The 18315-nt window shown below is 36.2% G+C and overlaps 1 protein-coding gene across 15 annotated transcripts in view; it reads left to right on the forward strand.

Annotated features, from left to right (window-relative positions):
* PAM (peptidylglycine alpha-amidating monooxygenase) overlaps positions 1 to 18315 on the forward strand; it is a 138881-nt gene that overhangs the window by 25882 nt on the left and 94684 nt on the right. Inside the window, exons 1-5 of one of the 15 annotated variants that reach the window (XM_083817898.1) lie at positions 1525 to 1711; positions 12530 to 12662; positions 13577 to 13671; positions 14659 to 14772; positions 17561 to 17615. The exons of 8 other annotated variants lie outside the window; for them this stretch is intronic. The gene's annotated coding sequence lies outside the window, so the exon portion shown is untranslated. Of the gene's footprint in view, positions 1 to 1523; positions 1712 to 12529; positions 12663 to 13576; positions 13672 to 14189; positions 14773 to 17560; positions 17616 to 18315 lie in introns of those variants that run through there. 6 more of the 15 variants (XM_083817899.1, XM_083817900.1, XM_083817891.1 and 3 more) reach the window with 6 other exon arrangements.

The following is an 18315-nucleotide window of genomic DNA, read 5'->3' on the forward strand; positions in this document are numbered from 1 at the left end:
GTTTTAATTGGCACTCGTGCTTGATACCACAGGATAATGGTGTGTGTGGAGATCAGACTGCGGGCCATACAGTTCAGCGTGGTATGCTGTTCTTTTTCCACAGGTACAGAGTATGAACTGACCATCTCAGCTGTGATGTTGAAGTACTTGTATAATGAATCATCCTATGAACTATAAGTTTAGACTTCCAAGTATTCACAAAAAGCAATGAAATTACGGTAGCATTAATCTTCCAATGTTTAATGTATTTATATATTAAGAAAGCATATTTTACTTTTTATTTTTTTTTTAAATATCTAACACTTGTGGCAAATGGGAGTTGAGGACTAGATTGAAACAGAAGCTGTTAAAGATTTCCCAATAGTTGCATTTTTAAGGGGGGGGAAAAAAAAAGATTCTATCATGCAGTTTTGAGCCAAAAGAAATAGATGTAAATGATTGATTCTGTCGTTTCTGGGTAACTATCACACTCCATCTAGAAGAATTCTTAGTTGATCTCAGTGCTCGAGCAGAGCATTAGCTTGGGAGATGACCAAGAAGGGGAGGCTGAGTTCCTGGGGAATTCAAAACTGGAATGTTGGCATTGTTGTTTTGCAATGTGTGTCATATTTGTGTTAAAGAAGTGAAATTGCTTTCAGGATAACATTGTTATGCTTAAGTCAAACCTACAGACAATGATTCTTTCCCCCACCCATCATGCCCCTTAAGAAACAAAAACCCCAAACTGGTTGGAACTGAAAACAAAAAACAATGTGACTGGGTAGGGTCCCATTCCTGCTCCAAGGCTTGCTTTTTGGTTTTGTATAATTCTTGCTATTCATGTTGTTAGCTTTTAATTTTTAAAATAAGGAAAAAAAGGAAAAAAAACAGCTGAGCTATTTATATGCAAAATTAAGAGAAAATACTACAGTTCTTTTGAAAGTTTTGCCAAAACCTTGTATACAGCTATTTGTTGGTTATATCATGTCACTGCTGCTAATATTTATGTGAGCTTTGTGCTTCATGCATGATATAGTGACAGTCACTGAAGTTGAGAGACAGTGGGGTAAATATGTGGTGGCCTTAGGATTTTACAGCGTGCCAGTTGATGTTGTGCCTGAGCTGTAGTATCTGGACTTCAGATTCTGTTGTGACTGTTGACCCCCTGTTAAAGAGAAGCATCCTATACTGAATGCTGTGCCATTACTTGGAGAAAAGAATATCTCAATGCATTGGTATCAACATGTGCAAATAAGAAAGCAAAATACAAATGCTTATAAAATTGCTACCTGACAGTATTATTTCTTGACCTATGACTTTTGGCAGAGCTTGCAGGTGTCAGAAAATGTCAGTAATGGATTCAGGCTGTGGCATTTGTCACTTAAAAAGTCACATCACAATTAATAGATTCAGGATTCAGTGAGGGTTTTTTCCTGCGCAGTGTCACACTCGTTGCCTCTGTGACAGCCTTCATTTCCTACTTAGCAAATCAAAGCCTAGTAGCAAGAGCCTCAGGAAGTTGTTAAAGCAATTAAAGGCTTCTGTCTTGCAGCACATTGCATGGTTACCATAGTATCCTCTGCCTACAAGTCTTTACTGATGATGTCAGTATGCATACAGGGGCTATTCAGAGCATCTACATGAAGATGATTCAGCCCTTGCTAAAGATCATAAGCGCCCCTCCATATGTTCTGTTGTCTAGCATCGTTTTAGAAATTCATGAGGCTGGAAGGTAAGTGGCTTTTGCTTCATATTTAATAATTTTTTTTATATCCTAACACTGGGAGGCATTGCTTTTTTTATCCTCTGTTGCAGTCGTCCACAAAATACATAAACTGTGTTTTATGTGAACTAATTGCATAGCTTGTGTAATTTAAACTTGGCAAAGTCTAGATAATATTCAACAATATGAAAAATAGAAACTAAAAATTCTTTAAATTAAAGAATGCTTTACTGAGTAATTAGAGTTTTTTTCTTTTTTTTTCTTTTTACCAATTTAAATTCCCTGGGCTCTTATTTCTAATCAACAGAAGAGAACACAAAATATGTAATGGGAGCATTACCTAAGAGAAACAAGATCAAGCTTTTAATAAGAAAAAAATAAAGATAAAGAAAATAGGGGAAAAAAAGTAATTTGAATTGTGGGTTAGTTATGTGGATAATGGAGCAGTGGATAAACATAGTACACATGCAATTATTCTGCATGCAATTTTGCTTATAGCAAGAATGTTGAATTCTTATTGAAATTATGTTGTCACTCGTTAGCAAAGCAGAGGTTCTGGTTTTTATATTGAGTAGTGGAAAAACAATAAAACACTGAGGAATTTGATTCTTATGGGAAACTGACAAGGCTCTTGTACATTTTGGTCTTACAAGCTAAGTTTATTAGTAAGCCCAAGATGAAAAGCCATGAACTGTTTGGTTTCATAGGTGGATTTTTTTTTGTCTTCTCCAGTCCACTTTCTGCATTGCTTTACATCTTTATTGTTGCAACTGGCCATGTCCAGTGTTTAGTTTTTGATTCGGTCTTCTATCAAAAAAAAACAAACAAATAAACACAAAAAAAAAAATAAAACACAACCCTGGAGGAGCTGAGCTGCAGAATTATAATAAATAATTATTTTGTGTCTTCTTTTAATGCCATATAACTTCATTTTGGGTTTATTGTTTTTTGATTTCTCCACCCTGAAAATTCTATGGGGTTTTATTTGTTTAAAAATAAAAATCTGTGTATTTAATACTTAAAATTAAAACAAAAAATGTATGGGGTGGGAAGTGGGGGAGGAACTATTGGTGCAAGTGAAAACAAGTTTGTAAAAGGAGATTTTGGTGTTGCAGGAGAATATATGTTAATGCACATGAAGTGCATTTTGTACAAGCTCACCAATTTACCCTTTTTTCTAGTTAACTGTACAGCATACATACTTTAAAAATACTTAAAATATTAAAAATAAAAAAGCCATGTTTTCTTTCCATCTACTTGTTTTATTCTGGGTGTTTTGACCATAATGTCCATTGCTTTATTTAGATAGTAAACTGCCTGGGAGTGGGGTTCTGAAAGTACTTAGTATGCGTTGGCTATTAAATAAGGCACTTAGGCAGTCTAATGCTATGTGCAAGATCACTGGAAACATTATTAATCATTGTAGGCAAGGTGTACTAGAAAAATTAGACTGTCTAGTGATGATCATGTCTTTTCTTGGATTTTTTTTAAGCCCATGTAGACTAAGGATTTTTCCTTTCTTTACAAAGATAAATGTGCTATTTTTTCCTCTACTTGACTGCCTAACTATTGGATACTATAATAAAGAAGATTATTTCAGTTAAACTGAAGAAGCTACTTTCCCTTCCAGTGTTGGTATCTTTTAACTTTCACGTTTGATACTTACAAAAAATTGTTTATGTATGTACTAAAAGCAATCTAGTTTTGATCACAGTATACTCTATTATTTAACAGTTTTAGGTGCTCTGTTTTGGAAAAAAATACAGTGAAGTTTCCGTAGTCAGAGCTTTGAAACTACTTGTATTAAATGTCAAAAGATTTATATTATTTGGGCACATGCAATTTAGATTAAAGATCCACTCATAATTTTCCCTTCTGAAAGGGATGGGAAAAGAGCTGATTATGAGGATTTTGTGTTTTTTCAATTGAATTTAATGTGAGCAGTTCCGTATTATGGAAATACGGAAACATATTTCAAGTTGCATATATTTTGTTATCTATTGCAGCTTCTTGTGAAATTAAGAAGGTTAATGGTGGGCCTAAATGCAAAGAAGATTAGGATGCAAACACTAGGAATATTAAAAAAAAATAAATACTGGGAATACTATTTTTAAACCAGAAACTGTGTTAGAAGACAGATTCTAATCAGGAAAAAAAAATGCGTATCTGAAGTACATATGAGAGCAGTAGACTGTAGTTTTCATGTGTTTGTAAGTTCTTTTCATTGAACTGGTTTCTGTATACTTTTTGACATTTTTTTTTCAGTGGGCCAATTTGAATCTATACATAAAAAGGTGATTTGCAAGTTAGGTTATCATATATATTAAAGAACAGAACAAATGACTTATAAAAAAGAAAGAAAAAGGAAAGATTCTTTAAAAATAATACTCTCTGTTGGGCATGAAGTTAAATTGTAATTTTTAAGGTAAAAGTTGTTATGATATTAATTTAATCATAGAAATTGTAACTTGCTTAGCTTTCTTGAATAAGCATTTCAAATGTGACCAAATGAAATTTTAAAAAAATGCATACAAACATAAATGCTTACCTTTTTGCCAGTCCAGTTACGCTCTAACTGTAGTACCTACTACACTTAAATGTATATAAACCCTGTTCTGGCCAAAAGTTGGGGGGGGGTGGGGCGGGAGGGAAAATTGTTATAGTGCATTATTTACTCAAAATGTCTTTTTCAGATCGTGACATTGAATTATAATTGGAGTTTATAATTCTACCCTACTAGTTAAGCTAGATACTAACAATTAATCTAGATACTAACAACTACTCTTGTAGCATACTTAACCTCTGAAAGGGAATTAGTAGTTTTAAGTGTTACTTTTTGTAGTATGGGCTAATGGCAACGACATAGCCATTTTTATAATCTTTAGAACAGTATTTCTTGTCCTAAAAGACAGCATTGTATTAATTACCTTCTGTATCATTGTCATTTCTCTCTAGCATAGGCATTTGCTCTTAACTATAGTCCCAATTAAAAGCAACATGCTTTTAAACATTTCTTAAAGAGGTTGAAATGTCAATAAGCTATCAATTGTTACTGCCTAAATTTGCTTTTAAACTGCTTTGCTTGTATTGTCTTCTGGATGCAAACAATGTTACATGGTTATCACTGAAAGGAAACAAATTTTTGTTTGTTTTTGTTTTATTTTTTAAAGTCATTGGGGAAAATTTTGTCATATAATGCTGTAGTAAAGATTAATGATCTGACCGCAGCTCACATCAGCAGTTTGCTGATGATCACATACATAGATGGAGATTAAATTCCAGTCCTATTTCATTTTAATTCTGGGTAATAGCATCTTGAATAGTTACTCAAGTGGTTTTAGAAAGGAAGGAAAAGTAGGCTGTGTCTGGTTAGTGGCAGATACCTGGCAGCTACAACATGGGTGGAAGCCTGACTTTATTTTTTTCTCCTATTCAGGAGTTTTTCCTGCTTTGTATCCTTGGCATAGGAGGCAGCATGAATTTATGTACCCAACATAAATTATTTAGTATTGCTTTTGAGGAGCAGTTGTAAGAAAAAATTTTGCTTTGGCAGATTAGACGCAACCGTCCAATACATAACCCATGTAGCAAGGGAGCAGTGATTGTCCAGTGCACAGCTGTTTTTTTAATGCCTCTGTCTAAGGAGTCAGCAGTAGATTGGGGTTGTGAGCTTCTTTCTTTCTTTTTTCTCCCTTTCTTTGTTCCTTCCCTTCCTTTCCCACCAGAGCTCTAGACTCTGTTCACATGTCACAGTCAAACAATTCTTAATCAAAACAAGGCTTGTGTTTGTTCTTCCACTATAATCCTGTAAGGTCGTTTGTAGGGGTTCACGTTTGGGTGGACTCTGTGTTGTAATACTTGTAAAAGTACTTGAGATCCTCTATTAGAGTGGCATCATTAATCATTGGCATGTTTTCTCCATTCTCAGTATTCTGAGTAGAAAACTAGTAAGATAATAGGGGGAATAAGGGAAGGGATAAATAGTACTTTTTTTTTTTTTTTTAAGAAAAAAAAAGTCTGGAATACTGGCCATACAGCTTGAGGACATTGCAGAATTATGAGGAGTTTTAAAACGATACTGAGAATGAAGAGATGGAGATACTTATAAAAATAGACTGAAGAAGTTATTAAGCAAAAAAGGCTTGCGCAGGGTAAATTAGGAGCCCTTTCTGTTTCTATTATATAACAAGAAAACAAGATTACATAATAAACATAATGACATAATAAATTTTGATGATGTTAAGTAAATGTAATGTCTGGCTGCTGCTGAAAAGAGCAGTCTTGCTCATGCTTTCCTAGGACTCACTCTCTTGGTACCTTTCACTATCAGTCATAGGATGAATTTGTCCAGCTGGATGATGCAACAATCTGTAACAACACAAGTAGCCTTTGCACCAAATTAGCAAGATGAACCTATTCCACTTTAAGCTGTGGAATCACAGATTTTGTCATAGTCGAGAAGACACAATCAGCTGGCATGCAGAGCATAGGCACCTGAGCTTGCCCTGTTTGTTTTGTTTTGTTTTTTTTGGCTTAGCTGGAAAGTCAAACCATACCCTAGCATTTTGGTGGGGTTTTGTGTCTTTTAAAATCTCTCTGTTCGAGACAGCTTTTAAATACAAGAGCTGTTAGCTGGTACAAGTGATTTTAGTGAATTGATTTTTTACTTAATTTGAATTGTAAATTTTTGAATATTTTCACTAAGATTTTGTAAAGTTACTATTCAGACAGAAATCACAGGTAATTTTCTGACCTTGTTTGAACAAGAGAATCCATTTCAAGATCTGACAGTAGGAGCATGGCGTTCTTAAATGATGACCAAAAAAACCCAAAATCTTTCAAGCAAGGGCAGGGTGGAAGGGGTTAAAAAGGGCCAGCTGTGTATAGATAGCACACAGGTTGGCACCACAGTCAGGTGGCACCCTGTGTGGTCTGTCCTGCCATCTTTTCAGATTCCGTTTGGGCCCTTTCCTGGGTGAGGGCTCTGATCTGTGCACGCATGGGGCCTGGGCACCACCATGGGGATCCAACCGAGGGGCAGAGGGGCCCTCCTTTTTCGGTACCCATGTGTGTTGGACCACAGGTTTAAGGGCTGGCAGCTGGAGTGGGGCCTGGGGCCATAGGACCAACTGTGGTGACCAGCATAGGTCAAGCCAGGCTGGCCACAGGTGGGTGAGGTGCCCAGGGAAGCAGTTGTATGAGTACCTGTCAGGGTGAAGCCATGGGAGGAGATGGCTGGTGAGGGGACCAGGAGAGGCCAGCTGGCTGGTGGTGAGGCCACAGGGTGGTGTCCCTCCTGGGAGGACATGCCTGACCTTGCTTCTGTCTGGACCTGCAGATGAGGAGCCACAGCTGCCTCAGCTTTCTCAGCCTCATAGATCTGGCTAGATTTTTCCCCTTAACACAAAGTTTCTAAGCTCTTTTGCCTATTTTTGTCTCCACAGGATGGTGCGTCTGCCCTTTTTTTCCACAGAAGCTAATTATAATGGAGGAAATGTGTAGTCTTTGAGAATCAATCATTGGTGTTTACTCAACTGCCTCCTGTCTGTTATGGCTTTATTTGTACAGATGTATGTGGAATGCGGAGATGAAGGCTATGCAGCCTGTATTTAAGTCAATATGAGACAAATTGTGTCCCAATCTGGCTAAGATTTGCTGACAGGATGTGTGTAGTAATTTTAGTCTTAATAAATAAAATGACTTAGAGATAAGCATGTATGATTTTAGAAGATTGGATCCTTCAGTCAGGAGGACTACAAAGGTAGAAAAATCCATGTGCAACACTTGTGCGTCTTTTTCTGCATTATTCCAAAAATCTCCCTGAGAACTTTTCTGCTCTGTCCCTAAGATGTAGAATTTTCCCTCTGTAGCCAGATGAAAATGAAAAACAATCTGCATAAAATTCTTTTAACTGTCTGTCTTTCAAGTTCAGAGTGCCTTTCTTTTGCCTGAAACCATGTAAACATTTGTGACTAAACATGTTTAACAAAATGGTGATAAAAAAGGTAGAAACAGTAGTTCAAACTTCTGTTCTTTTAAAGGGATTCTTGAAGTTCTGGGGGTTTACGCATACTTCCAGTACATATTGACTTGTAACCTGTTTTTGCTTCATTGGTGTTTTGATTTTCAAAGTGATATTCTCCTGTTCTAAAACTATGACTTTCTGGTTTGGGGATTATTACAATATCCTGTATACGTGATTACTCTGCACTGGTGGGTAATTTAGGTGATCATTCTTTAAAGTATAAAGGAAAATATAAAATAAAAGTAATAGTGTACTGAGAAAAATGTTTTAGCATTCAGTAGAGCTTGTGTTATCCGGAGCTGGATATTTTGTGTCTACAGTGTTTAACTACAGCACCTAATTCTGGAGAACTTCTTTAAAAAGCAAAATAATCCCTTTACACTATTAGGCGTGTTCTGCATGAGGGCGGATGTAGGACTTCAGTGTATTTTATAGGATTTCATTTGAGGTTTATGTGGTTTTTGTTTGTTTTCGTCTTCAAGTCTCCTCTTCACCTCTCAATTTGCGGTGTTGTTAGTTTTGTGACTCGAATAGAAGTCAAAATGGTGAAGCCACACAATTATTTTGCTTTCTTGCTCTCTCTCTGTCTTTTGACTGTTTAACCTCAGAACAGAAGCAGTGCTGTGGTTCTAGCAGAGACATTAATTTATGATTCAATTAAGTACCTCTGTTTCTGTAGTACCATCATGTATTACCTCAGAGAGGTTATAGGTGAGGGTTGTATTCTTTGTTCTTTTTTCTTTTTTTCTTTCCTTTTTTTCTCTTTTTAAAGCAGTACCATTATTTTCAGTGCACTAAAATTTGTATAAAAGGAAGTGGACTTCTTCTGGGGGTGCTGCAAGAATCATGCCTGAAAAATCATGTTGACTTTAGTGAAATCTGCACAGTTTAAACTAGGAATGAATTTAATCTGAAATTGTCAGAATGTAAGTCTGTAAGTGACTAGCAGTGGAAAGGAGTGGGAGTCAGAAGGGTGCTTGAATTCCAGAACTAAACCTAGACTTGTGCAGAAACAAAGCACTTGTGTACCTCTGCAAGATATCAGTGTCTGACTTCTGTTACTTATTGAGCAAGTCCAATAGTTAAAAGATTCATCAGCCTGATTAATTAAATTCACTTGATGGTGTGTAAGGAGTCTCATGCCACCTGCCTGTGTCCTTACAACACACCTGAAAGAAGCTTTAGTGCACAAAGAATGGAGTGGTGAAAGATAAGTTGCTGTGTTCCTTAAGTGCTTCAGCCACAGAGAAATGCTGCTGTAGGGCTAGTGAAGGAGAAGGATTTTTATTTCTATCTTTTAGCTACCTTGATTTTATTTATTTATTTATTTATTTATTTATTTATTATTTTAAAATTCAGTATAACTTGAATGCTTTCACTTTATCAGGCATCCATGAAAAGAGGGTTATAGTTTACTCTGTGGTTAATCAAAGGGAAGTGAGACTAGTTTTGAAGGGCAGGAAAGGAGCATGCCATCTTCTTTAGAAAAGTACAGTAGAACATCAGTATGGCAGTGACTTGGAGTTTAAGCTGGGATTTATATTCAAAGGGAATGAACACGATAGTACAAAGTTTGCTTGTATTCTGGGAGGTGAGATGTGTAAGGCCACTGCATTTGTGTCAGTAAAAGGGGTTGAACCTGTTTCTCTCCTCCTGAGAAGGCAACAGTAGGCAATTTCTTTACTTTGTTTGAGAAAGTCTCTAGTTTTTTTTTTGTTTTTTTTTTTGATACAAAACCTTTTTCTTTTCAATTCATCAGTTTAAAAAAAAAAAAAAAAGAAAAAGAAATCTTGAAACAGTTCTGGTCATGATAACTAGGAATGAAGTACACAATGTCCATGTTATTTTACCTGTTAGTTACAGTAGCCTGACAATAAGAGGAGCTACCATGTAAAAATTATGAATGGTAAATTTTGTATTTTTGTTCTCCTGGAATTAGAGTTTGATATAATAATAAGAAAATAAACATCTGTCAGTTGTAGCTCTAATATAAGCTTTTAGAAGTGTCCAGGCTAATTATGGCCTATTCTAGCTCTGAGGACATCTGTTTTATTGAGGACATTGTGACTTTAGGAAAATCAGTTATGATGATGGGTTGTGAACAGCACTTTGGTGCAGGTGGACTTGATTTAGTTCTTGGCTTGGTCCCAAGATACCATGCAGGGTCCTGTGCTTCGGTTCCCAGTCTGTATAGTGAATTAGCTACCTCCTAACATCATGGAAGCTCTAGGAAAAGAATTTAGTAATACTTGTGAATTGATCTGTTTAGGTATAACTAGCTGTTGAAATAGATACCCATATATTTACAGAAGTACCCAGACAGTTGTTTTATGTATGTTTTGTATTCTTCATCATAAGTATTCTTCAGGAATGATTTTGTGACTCACCAGTAGTAATTTTTTTCCGTAGCTTTGTTTGCTATTTCAGAGCTCCATAATGTGTGTGCTTTACAAGTATGATTTAATACTGCTCTTTGTGTTATGTTGAATGTAACAGAGGCAGGTTATATCTCTTATCTTTTACTTCTATTTGTCAAGTTTGTGTGACAACAGTGTGTGAAATTCTGGTGTGTTATTGTATACCTAAAAGCTTTATGCAGGATATTACAAACAGTTCAAAAATGAAAACAAATGCAGTATTGTTACATTTTCCTAGACATGGTATTATTTGCTATACTTCCATGCAAAACATAAGCCTAAAATTTGCTTTTTTTATTTTAGTGAGTGAATGAGAGTTTATTTAAGGATGTATTTTAAACATATACTTTCACAGAAGATGTATTGTTGTCTTTTTTTCTTTTTTATCCAGGAAGCTATTAAGCTCTGTTCATATTTCAAGCTTTTAACCTTTTTCCCTGTAAATAGTTCATAATGGCTAGTTCTGTGTAACATCCTTTAGTTATAAAATGGTTTATCTTTTAATGTTACAAAATCGTGGAGCTGTTGCCGTTACAGTGGATGATTTTGCTGTAGCAGTAATTAAGACGCAGATGGAGCTCATCCTTCAAGTGTTTTTGAGTGGCAGATATTGTGGTCAGTGTTACTTGGTGCTGAACATGGGCACCATCTGTCTTCAGCCTGATTGCAAAGGGTGGTCTCAGGAGAATTTCTTGTGATCATTATGAGGTAATTTTAACTTTCCTACTTAGCAAGATATCTGTCTCCTGCCCAAAGATATTAAATATAATTGGAAAACAGATCTCCACTGTTGGATGAGACAGAAAAAGTGATTATTTTAGTGAGATCATTGGTCAGTAACTTTTTTGAATGTTTGTGTCTGCTGATGCATCTAATAATTAGTTAGTAGCACAATAAAATCAAAGTGAGAATGTTTCCAGTTTTCAGCAATACCACGGACTGGTTTATGTAGATTCTTAATTTTTATTATTACATTTTGTTTTGGAGGTCACATATTGTAAAATTTTGTCTACATAGGAGAACTCTTCTGGGATTTGAGAAAATTCAAAGTTAAGCTTAGACCTATGAATGTCTCTATAAAAAATTATTTGGTGCTTTTTTTGCCTTTTTTTTTTTGTGGTGGCTTGTTAGGTTTTTTTTGTTTGTTTGTTTTTGTTTTTTTTAACAATGGAGAACATGTATTTTTAAACTTAATCCTTGTGAGATTTTTTCTTTATCTCTTATCTAGTCAAAACTAGCCCTCCAGAAAGCTGTCAGACTTTCTACTTGATACGGCCAATATTGTGTTGAAAGAGCACAGTGTTGGCTTTTATTCATGGAATGTCAGATACAGCCTGAATTAACATTGAAAAAGACACTTTTTCTCCCAAAACATCACAATGGTCTTCAAATTATTGTAGCAGGTAGAGAGGCCTGATAAATAACTTGAGAACATGTTTTTCTTTGCAACTTAACTCAGGGTCTGAATGATTCTCTTGAGTCAAAGCGAAGTGACAAGACTGGTAAGTGATGCAGCTGTTTTGTCATTTGATACAAAATACCAATGGAAACAGTCTAGGTAAGTAATTACAGATTAAGCTGAATTACCTCATTTCAGAAAGGAATGAATAGGAAAAAATCAAGCATATAGGGAAAGCATGAAGCAGTGTTAGAACCGATTTTATATATTCCTACTGGAGAATGGTTGCAGCATCATGTGATTTTGTCTCCCCCTTTAAAACCTCAAGTGCAGTTCCTTGGCGAGCATTAAAATCTATTAAAACAGATCGAAAGCCAGTGGGGGAGGTGACTCAGCTGCTAGTCATATGTTTCTGGAAAGTTCTTCCATGTGGCGGATGTATGGTAAGGAGAAAGTTGACCTTCCCTCCGGTAGTTATGTTAGCGTTGTGTGAGGAGTGAGTACCTGCATCCAAGTGGCACTGGGCTTCCTCATGGCACCACCACGATTGTTCTGCCTCTGTCGTCTTACCTCCAGCCCAGCTCTGTGCACGGCTGCGCCCAGACTTAGCCCCTTCAAGGGAAGCATGGAGCACGAATGATGCTGTCTAGGTTCTCTGAGAGGCATCTGGGTGCAGGTGGAGTAGTGACCTGGCTGCCTGGTATTTCAAAGGTGCTTATTTCTGTGTGGCCCATAGGGTTTGTTACACCTCCAAAGGCTGCCTCTTAGGAAGCTATAGCTATGTGACGCATTGGGTGACTCTGATATATTTTCTGCAGTTACAGCACTAATAAATAAAGCTTTTATCTGTGATTGAAATCCTGTGTAAATCTACCTCAACCGTGGGGCTCAGGCTTTTGGCAGTCTGCCACAGTTTGTCTCGTCGTGCTTGCACACAGGTTGCGGCACAGCTCCAAAGAGGTGGCCATCTCTAATGTTTGTTTCAGGTAGCTTGTGTTGAGAAAGTAGCAAACTGCATTGAAACCTTCACGGGGAGCTGTACTTCCAGATATGCTTTCGGTCTACTGAGGGCGTGTAACTTTGGAAATGGAGAATAAGGACGGTTATGTTTCTCCAAGAGTGAGTATTAATTTCATATACTGTTTCTGTAGAGTTCTGCAAGGAATAAATCAGGTGTGCAAACTTAAAGGCAGTTATTTTTCCAGTAGGACCTTCTGTTTGATTCATTAGCTGTCTTCAACAAAAGAGTAACATTCAGTGTTTGTGTGTGTTAAAGCCATCGTTTCTGTTGCTCTGGAGAGGAAGGAGGCTTTGGAACTGGTGCATCTCTGTGTAGGGTGGCCCCCTCCAAATACACGCAGCATTCATTATGTTAATCAATGCTAAGCAGTGTCCCAATTGATGTTTGTTTACTTCATATTTTCTTAAACACCATACAGATAGAACTTAAAAGACCTTGCTGTTCAGCTTTTCTGTTTGCAAGTTTAGATACCAAAACATGTCTGTGTTGTTTTGTGCTTTTTTTCTTGTTGTTGTTTTAATTTGCTTTTATTTAATGTTTTTAAACAGGCAGTGTCAGCTTCATATTCTTAACTTGGCTCTTACCTTCGTAACAACAGCAGGCGCCATCTACATAAACCTTACTAAAATCTTCCTTAGTCTTTTTAGTGACACGCAGTGGTTGCAGAATGCAGCAAAGGTTTAAGGAGAGCACTGTACAAAGTAACACTGTAGGTTATTCATTAGCAAGGTGAGAACACTCAGTTGCAATGTGTGGGAAAACTGAAAAATTCCCAGCAGGTTTCATCAGGTAACAATTGGATAAAGAATGTAACAAGTTTCCTTATTACTTACCTACCTAACCCTTCCTGCCCCCTGGTACCTCTCTGCATCTTCCCCCTCTGTGCATCTCTCTCTGTTATAAATCTGTAATATGTAGTTAAGGCTTAATTGATACAATATATAAAAAGTTAACTCTAAAATGTGTCATAGATTTTTTTGTTCATTTGAGCACCTGCACATGACTCCTGCAGGGAGATGCTGGTGGCTCAGGGACAGGCATGGCATAACTCAGAGTGTGAGAAGGAGAAGGTGTAATGGAGGAGGGAGTTACAAGGACCTTTTCAAGGTAATGGCCATTTTTCCCTCGTTCTCTTCAATGTTTTGACCAGCTATTCTCACCTTGTATTATCTTAATAATAAATACTGTGGCTATATTTTGTATGGTAATCTTGTAAGAATCATACATAAGCATTTCTTAAACATCTATTACACAAGTGCACAGAGAAGTCTACTGTGTAATTTTTTGATGAGATGCCAGCCAGTTGCTTGGCATTTGAGCCACCTCTGCTTTCAAGTATTGTATGAAAAAACACCATTAAGGTGATTTATAAAGATCTGATAAAGTGCTGTGATTAATTCTCACATAAGTGGAAGACGTGAGGTCTTTGCTGGTACAGAACGCAGATTTACCTCTTGAAAGCTTTAGTTAGAAATGACATTCATTCGCTGCAGAGAAACGGCACTGTGTGATAATTCTTCATTCCTCACAAACAATGGGACTTTAAATAATGCATTAAACAGCCATACAAGGAGGGTTGTAAAAATATTTTACCAAAGGAAATTGCAACTGCTCACTGGACTGGCATGCGTAGTTGCTACAGTAATCCAGCTTTGAGTAAAGAAAATTGACATTGAGTTTTGAAGCCTAATTTTCAGAAGGGTGTTTGTATCTAAAATCAATACTCCTTGTTTTTAGTTCACAATCAGTTTACAATGTCCTAGTCTCTGGGTACAAAGTGCAGTTCAGCCCATGGAGTTTCTTTCTCACAGACGTGGCGTTTCCCATGTTTCAGTTTCTGATGTCATTATACCAGTCTGTGAGGCTCAAAGACCAGGTGCCTGCTAGTGTCTCTTGTACGTTTGTATTTTGTAAAAAAGTGTAGGATTTGATTTGAACCACGGGAAGATGATGTCTTGCTGGTATGAAGGTTTAGCTGTATGAGTTCTGCTCCTATTTCTAACACTTAAGATGTCTGAAGATTTCATCTTAAAAAGGCCACGTCAATTATGAAATTCCAGAATTACTGTCTGTCTTTGTTATCTTGTCACCTAGCTTCCATAATTGGCTTGGAAGTTTATCGTTGCCTTATTACAATAGATTCTTCAGTACCTTGATTTCAAGCTTGAAGTGCCGCAAGGTTGTTCAGGCAGAACCGACAGATTTATGGTAAGTTTAGAAATTATAAGTTTAGTTTCAAATGATAAGTGCAGGAAAGCTGTGTACTCCAAGCTGAGTTTGGAGTAATGTGTGTTCTCTGCCAAGCTGTATACCTCCATATGGGTGTTACAAGTTTCAGAAATGGAATGAATATGTAATGCTAAACCCTTTCTACTCTGTCCGTGACCGCTGTTTATGCTGTCCAGTTTCTATGGGCTGCCTGTTGTGGTCAGATTTTTTAAAACACTTTACTAGGTTTGCTCGCTAATTTATTTATTTTATTAGTCTGTGAAATAACCTGTATTATATTAAACTGTCAGTTAAAGTAACCCATTGCACAAAAATGCTTCTTCACTTGAGATAGTAATGGTGTTGAAAATGTTAGCTCTTCGCAACAACTGATCTAGGTACAGACTACCTTTCTGGTAGTGTGCTCGAGTCTGCTGGTAGGTGATCTGCTTTTCCTGTTGCAAGCTGAGCACTTTTTTTTTTTTATTTGGTATAAATTGTCATACTTCATACCAAAATATGTAACAAGGTCTCCTTTTTTTTTTTTTTTATCAATGGTTAAGGAAGACTTAAAACAGGACAATGAAATATTTGTGTAAACAATTTTTAATGCTGACCTAAAAACTTCAATCTTAGAAAGAGACTTGTAAGCAAAGTACAAAAATTTCAGTCAGAATACTTTCAAGTACTGCACTTTTGAAGTCTTTTGGGTTTCAGTTTTGGGGATTCAGCTTGAATAATTTACTTCTGAGTAAAAAGTATGTCTGAAAGTAGAAATAATGTTTATGCTAAAAATTGGTATAATGTTCTGCTTAGCATTTGAGAGGTAGATGTTTTTGGTTGTATACTAGCTCAATATGTAGTACTTTATAAATATTTTTTAATTGAATATTGTGGAAAACCCTATACTGATTTTTATTTTTTCTTTTTCCTGCATAAATGCATATTCATGACCCAGGAGGACTTTAGGCAGGAAAACAAAATGACATTTTCATATTTTACAGAGTAGTATACATGTAAAACAAACAAAAACAACAACAACAAAACGCTGCAAGATAAAATCAGGATTTTTGATCAGAATACTCAACATTTTCTCTCTTTTTGTTGTTGTTGTTCTAGCTTTTCTACTGCTATTTTTATCCAGAATATCCAGAATATTGTATTTATTTCTTCTATCTCCAGCCCCCTAGCTTTCACACTCTGAAAGAAAAATCAGATTATTTAAATAAATAAAAAAAAAGGTAAATCAGATTGGTAAAAAGTGGATAAAAGTTTAAGTTTCTGCCTGGCTACTTTTATTCTGTATTTGTTTATTGACAAAGGACACTAAGCTATACTCAAGTGGAAGTGTGGACTGATCAGGGGAAAGGTAAGCTGGACAAATAAGAAAGTACCGTAATTTTTTTTTTTGTAGGCCATAAGTGATAGTATTGTTTAGTTTATTCTTAGTTCTGTTTCATAAAAAGAAATCTACAAGTAGAATGAGAATAGGGGAAGTCATATGTTGTTAAAATTACTGAAAGGTGTTTAAAGTCTTGCTTTCAGATTTGTTTAATCTGTTGCCATTGTTTATCAAGCTGTGCTACCAGTAACTGATCTTCTCCTGATAACTTCTGGGGTCCTGAGTCCTTTCTGGTTCACTTCCTCCTTTCACAGCAGCTGTTACTTAACAAGCATCAAAATGGAGTGCTGGCATAAATCAATTACATGGTGCTTAATAAAAGACAGTGTTTTGACATGATAAGTCACTGATAAAACCAGCTGTTTAATTTCTGCTCTCCAAGAAACAAAATAATCACCTGACAAATGGAATAGGACAGGAGATAGATTGAGTTCTGAAGAAAAAGGCAAACAGTGTAAAATACATACATACAGTGATTATCAGGTAATCTTTTTATACAAAAATAGGTTAAACTTTGTATTTAACTACCAAACTGCAGCTTTTGCCAGTGTCATATTGAGTGAGAGGTGAGGGGAAATTCCTTGCAATACCAATATATGGTCTGTAAGAGTGGCCATAAACAATGAGACCTTTACTGAGCCAAAACACTGAGTCCTTTCTTTAAAGCTGAAGAGATTTCCTTACAGCTCTACTTGAATTCTTATATTCTGTACAAGCAGAAGTGCTTCTCAATTAATTGTTGAAATCAGTAAGGACAAGGTAAATCTTCTGTCCTTCGTTTTCTTTTTTATTAGAGTGAATCATTCTTAAATCACAGGCATCCTGCCCTAACAGAAAACACAGAGCTTGAGGATTTTGATAGTGGCACTATACATCTGTGTGTATACCTACTAAACCTGAATTTCAATTATATGAAAAATTAAGTTGCTCTTGAACGTTGTTGAGCAGAATTGGCACAGTACAGCTTTGTATGTGCTTTCTGGATTTGTTCTCCCCTGTACAGCAGTTCTGTACTTCAAGCAGTGTGCAGTTGTCTGCCTTTTACAGCAAGAGCTCGTTTGTTAACACTCATTCATTAGAAATATTATGATGCGTTATATTGTGACATTAGATAGTCATGAATTTTTTTCATGGTTCAGAATTTAACTAAAAGAATGTGTGCATATTCACAGATTAGTTATTAAAATGTTCTCTTTATTTTTCTAATAAGGAAGCTAATATTTTTTTTTTAGGTTTAGAGCGTTTGCTTGCTCCATCAGACAGCAGAGGCCAGATCTTTAAAAGAGAGAGTATATCTTTAATTTTGGCACTCACAAGGACCTACTCTTGATACGTGAAAGACTTTACTTCAGTGGTAAACTCTTACTCCTTCTTGTGTGTTCAAAGGTATCTGATTTCTGCTCATTTGATCAAGGATAAGTTTGCTTCTTAATTGCATGCTGTAAGTACACTAGCAATAATGAATTAGTTCTGGTTATCCTTAAGGTAACTTGTTGTCTATGAAATTAGTGAGCAGACTCTGGAAGAGAAAAAATTGGTATGACCCGTGGCTGTTAGCATAAAGTCTAATTATAGGATTATTTTAAATGTCAGCCATGATTTTGAAAATAAATGTAAGCTAATGCTACTCACAGTTCGGAGTAACCAGTACTTCAGTAAGCTTTTAAAACTGCATGTACTGTTGATCTCAGGTATGTAATAAATAATTATTTGAATAGTTTATTAAGTGGAGAGGAAGTGTACATGAGTCTTCCCTGATGCCTATATATGCTTTTGTCTGAACAAATAAAGAAAGAAAAAGAAACGTGAATTAAAAATGCCCATCCTCCTAAGACAAATTGACTGCTGCAGGAGCTAAGATAGACAATAGAGTTACTGGACTAAAATGGTGTCCCCCCCCCCCCCCCCCCCGCCCCGCTTTCCCCAAAGCTTATATCTGTTTTGCCTTATTTTGCTTGACTGAGACACCAAATACAGAAAAAAAGTATCAGTCATAAACTTCACCACCATTTATACTCTCTCTCAAGGCAAATTGCAGCTAATTTCCTTTTGCTTCTTACAACATTTCATACAAAGACAAAATACATGTTATTGAGAGTAGCTTTTGCTAATGTTACCCATTAAGTTATCAAGTTGGGTGA

Source organism: Anser anser (genome assembly GCF_964211835.1).
Source record: "Anser anser genome assembly, chromosome: Z".
Classification (NCBI taxonomy): domain Eukaryota; kingdom Metazoa; phylum Chordata; class Aves; order Anseriformes; family Anatidae; genus Anser; species Anser anser.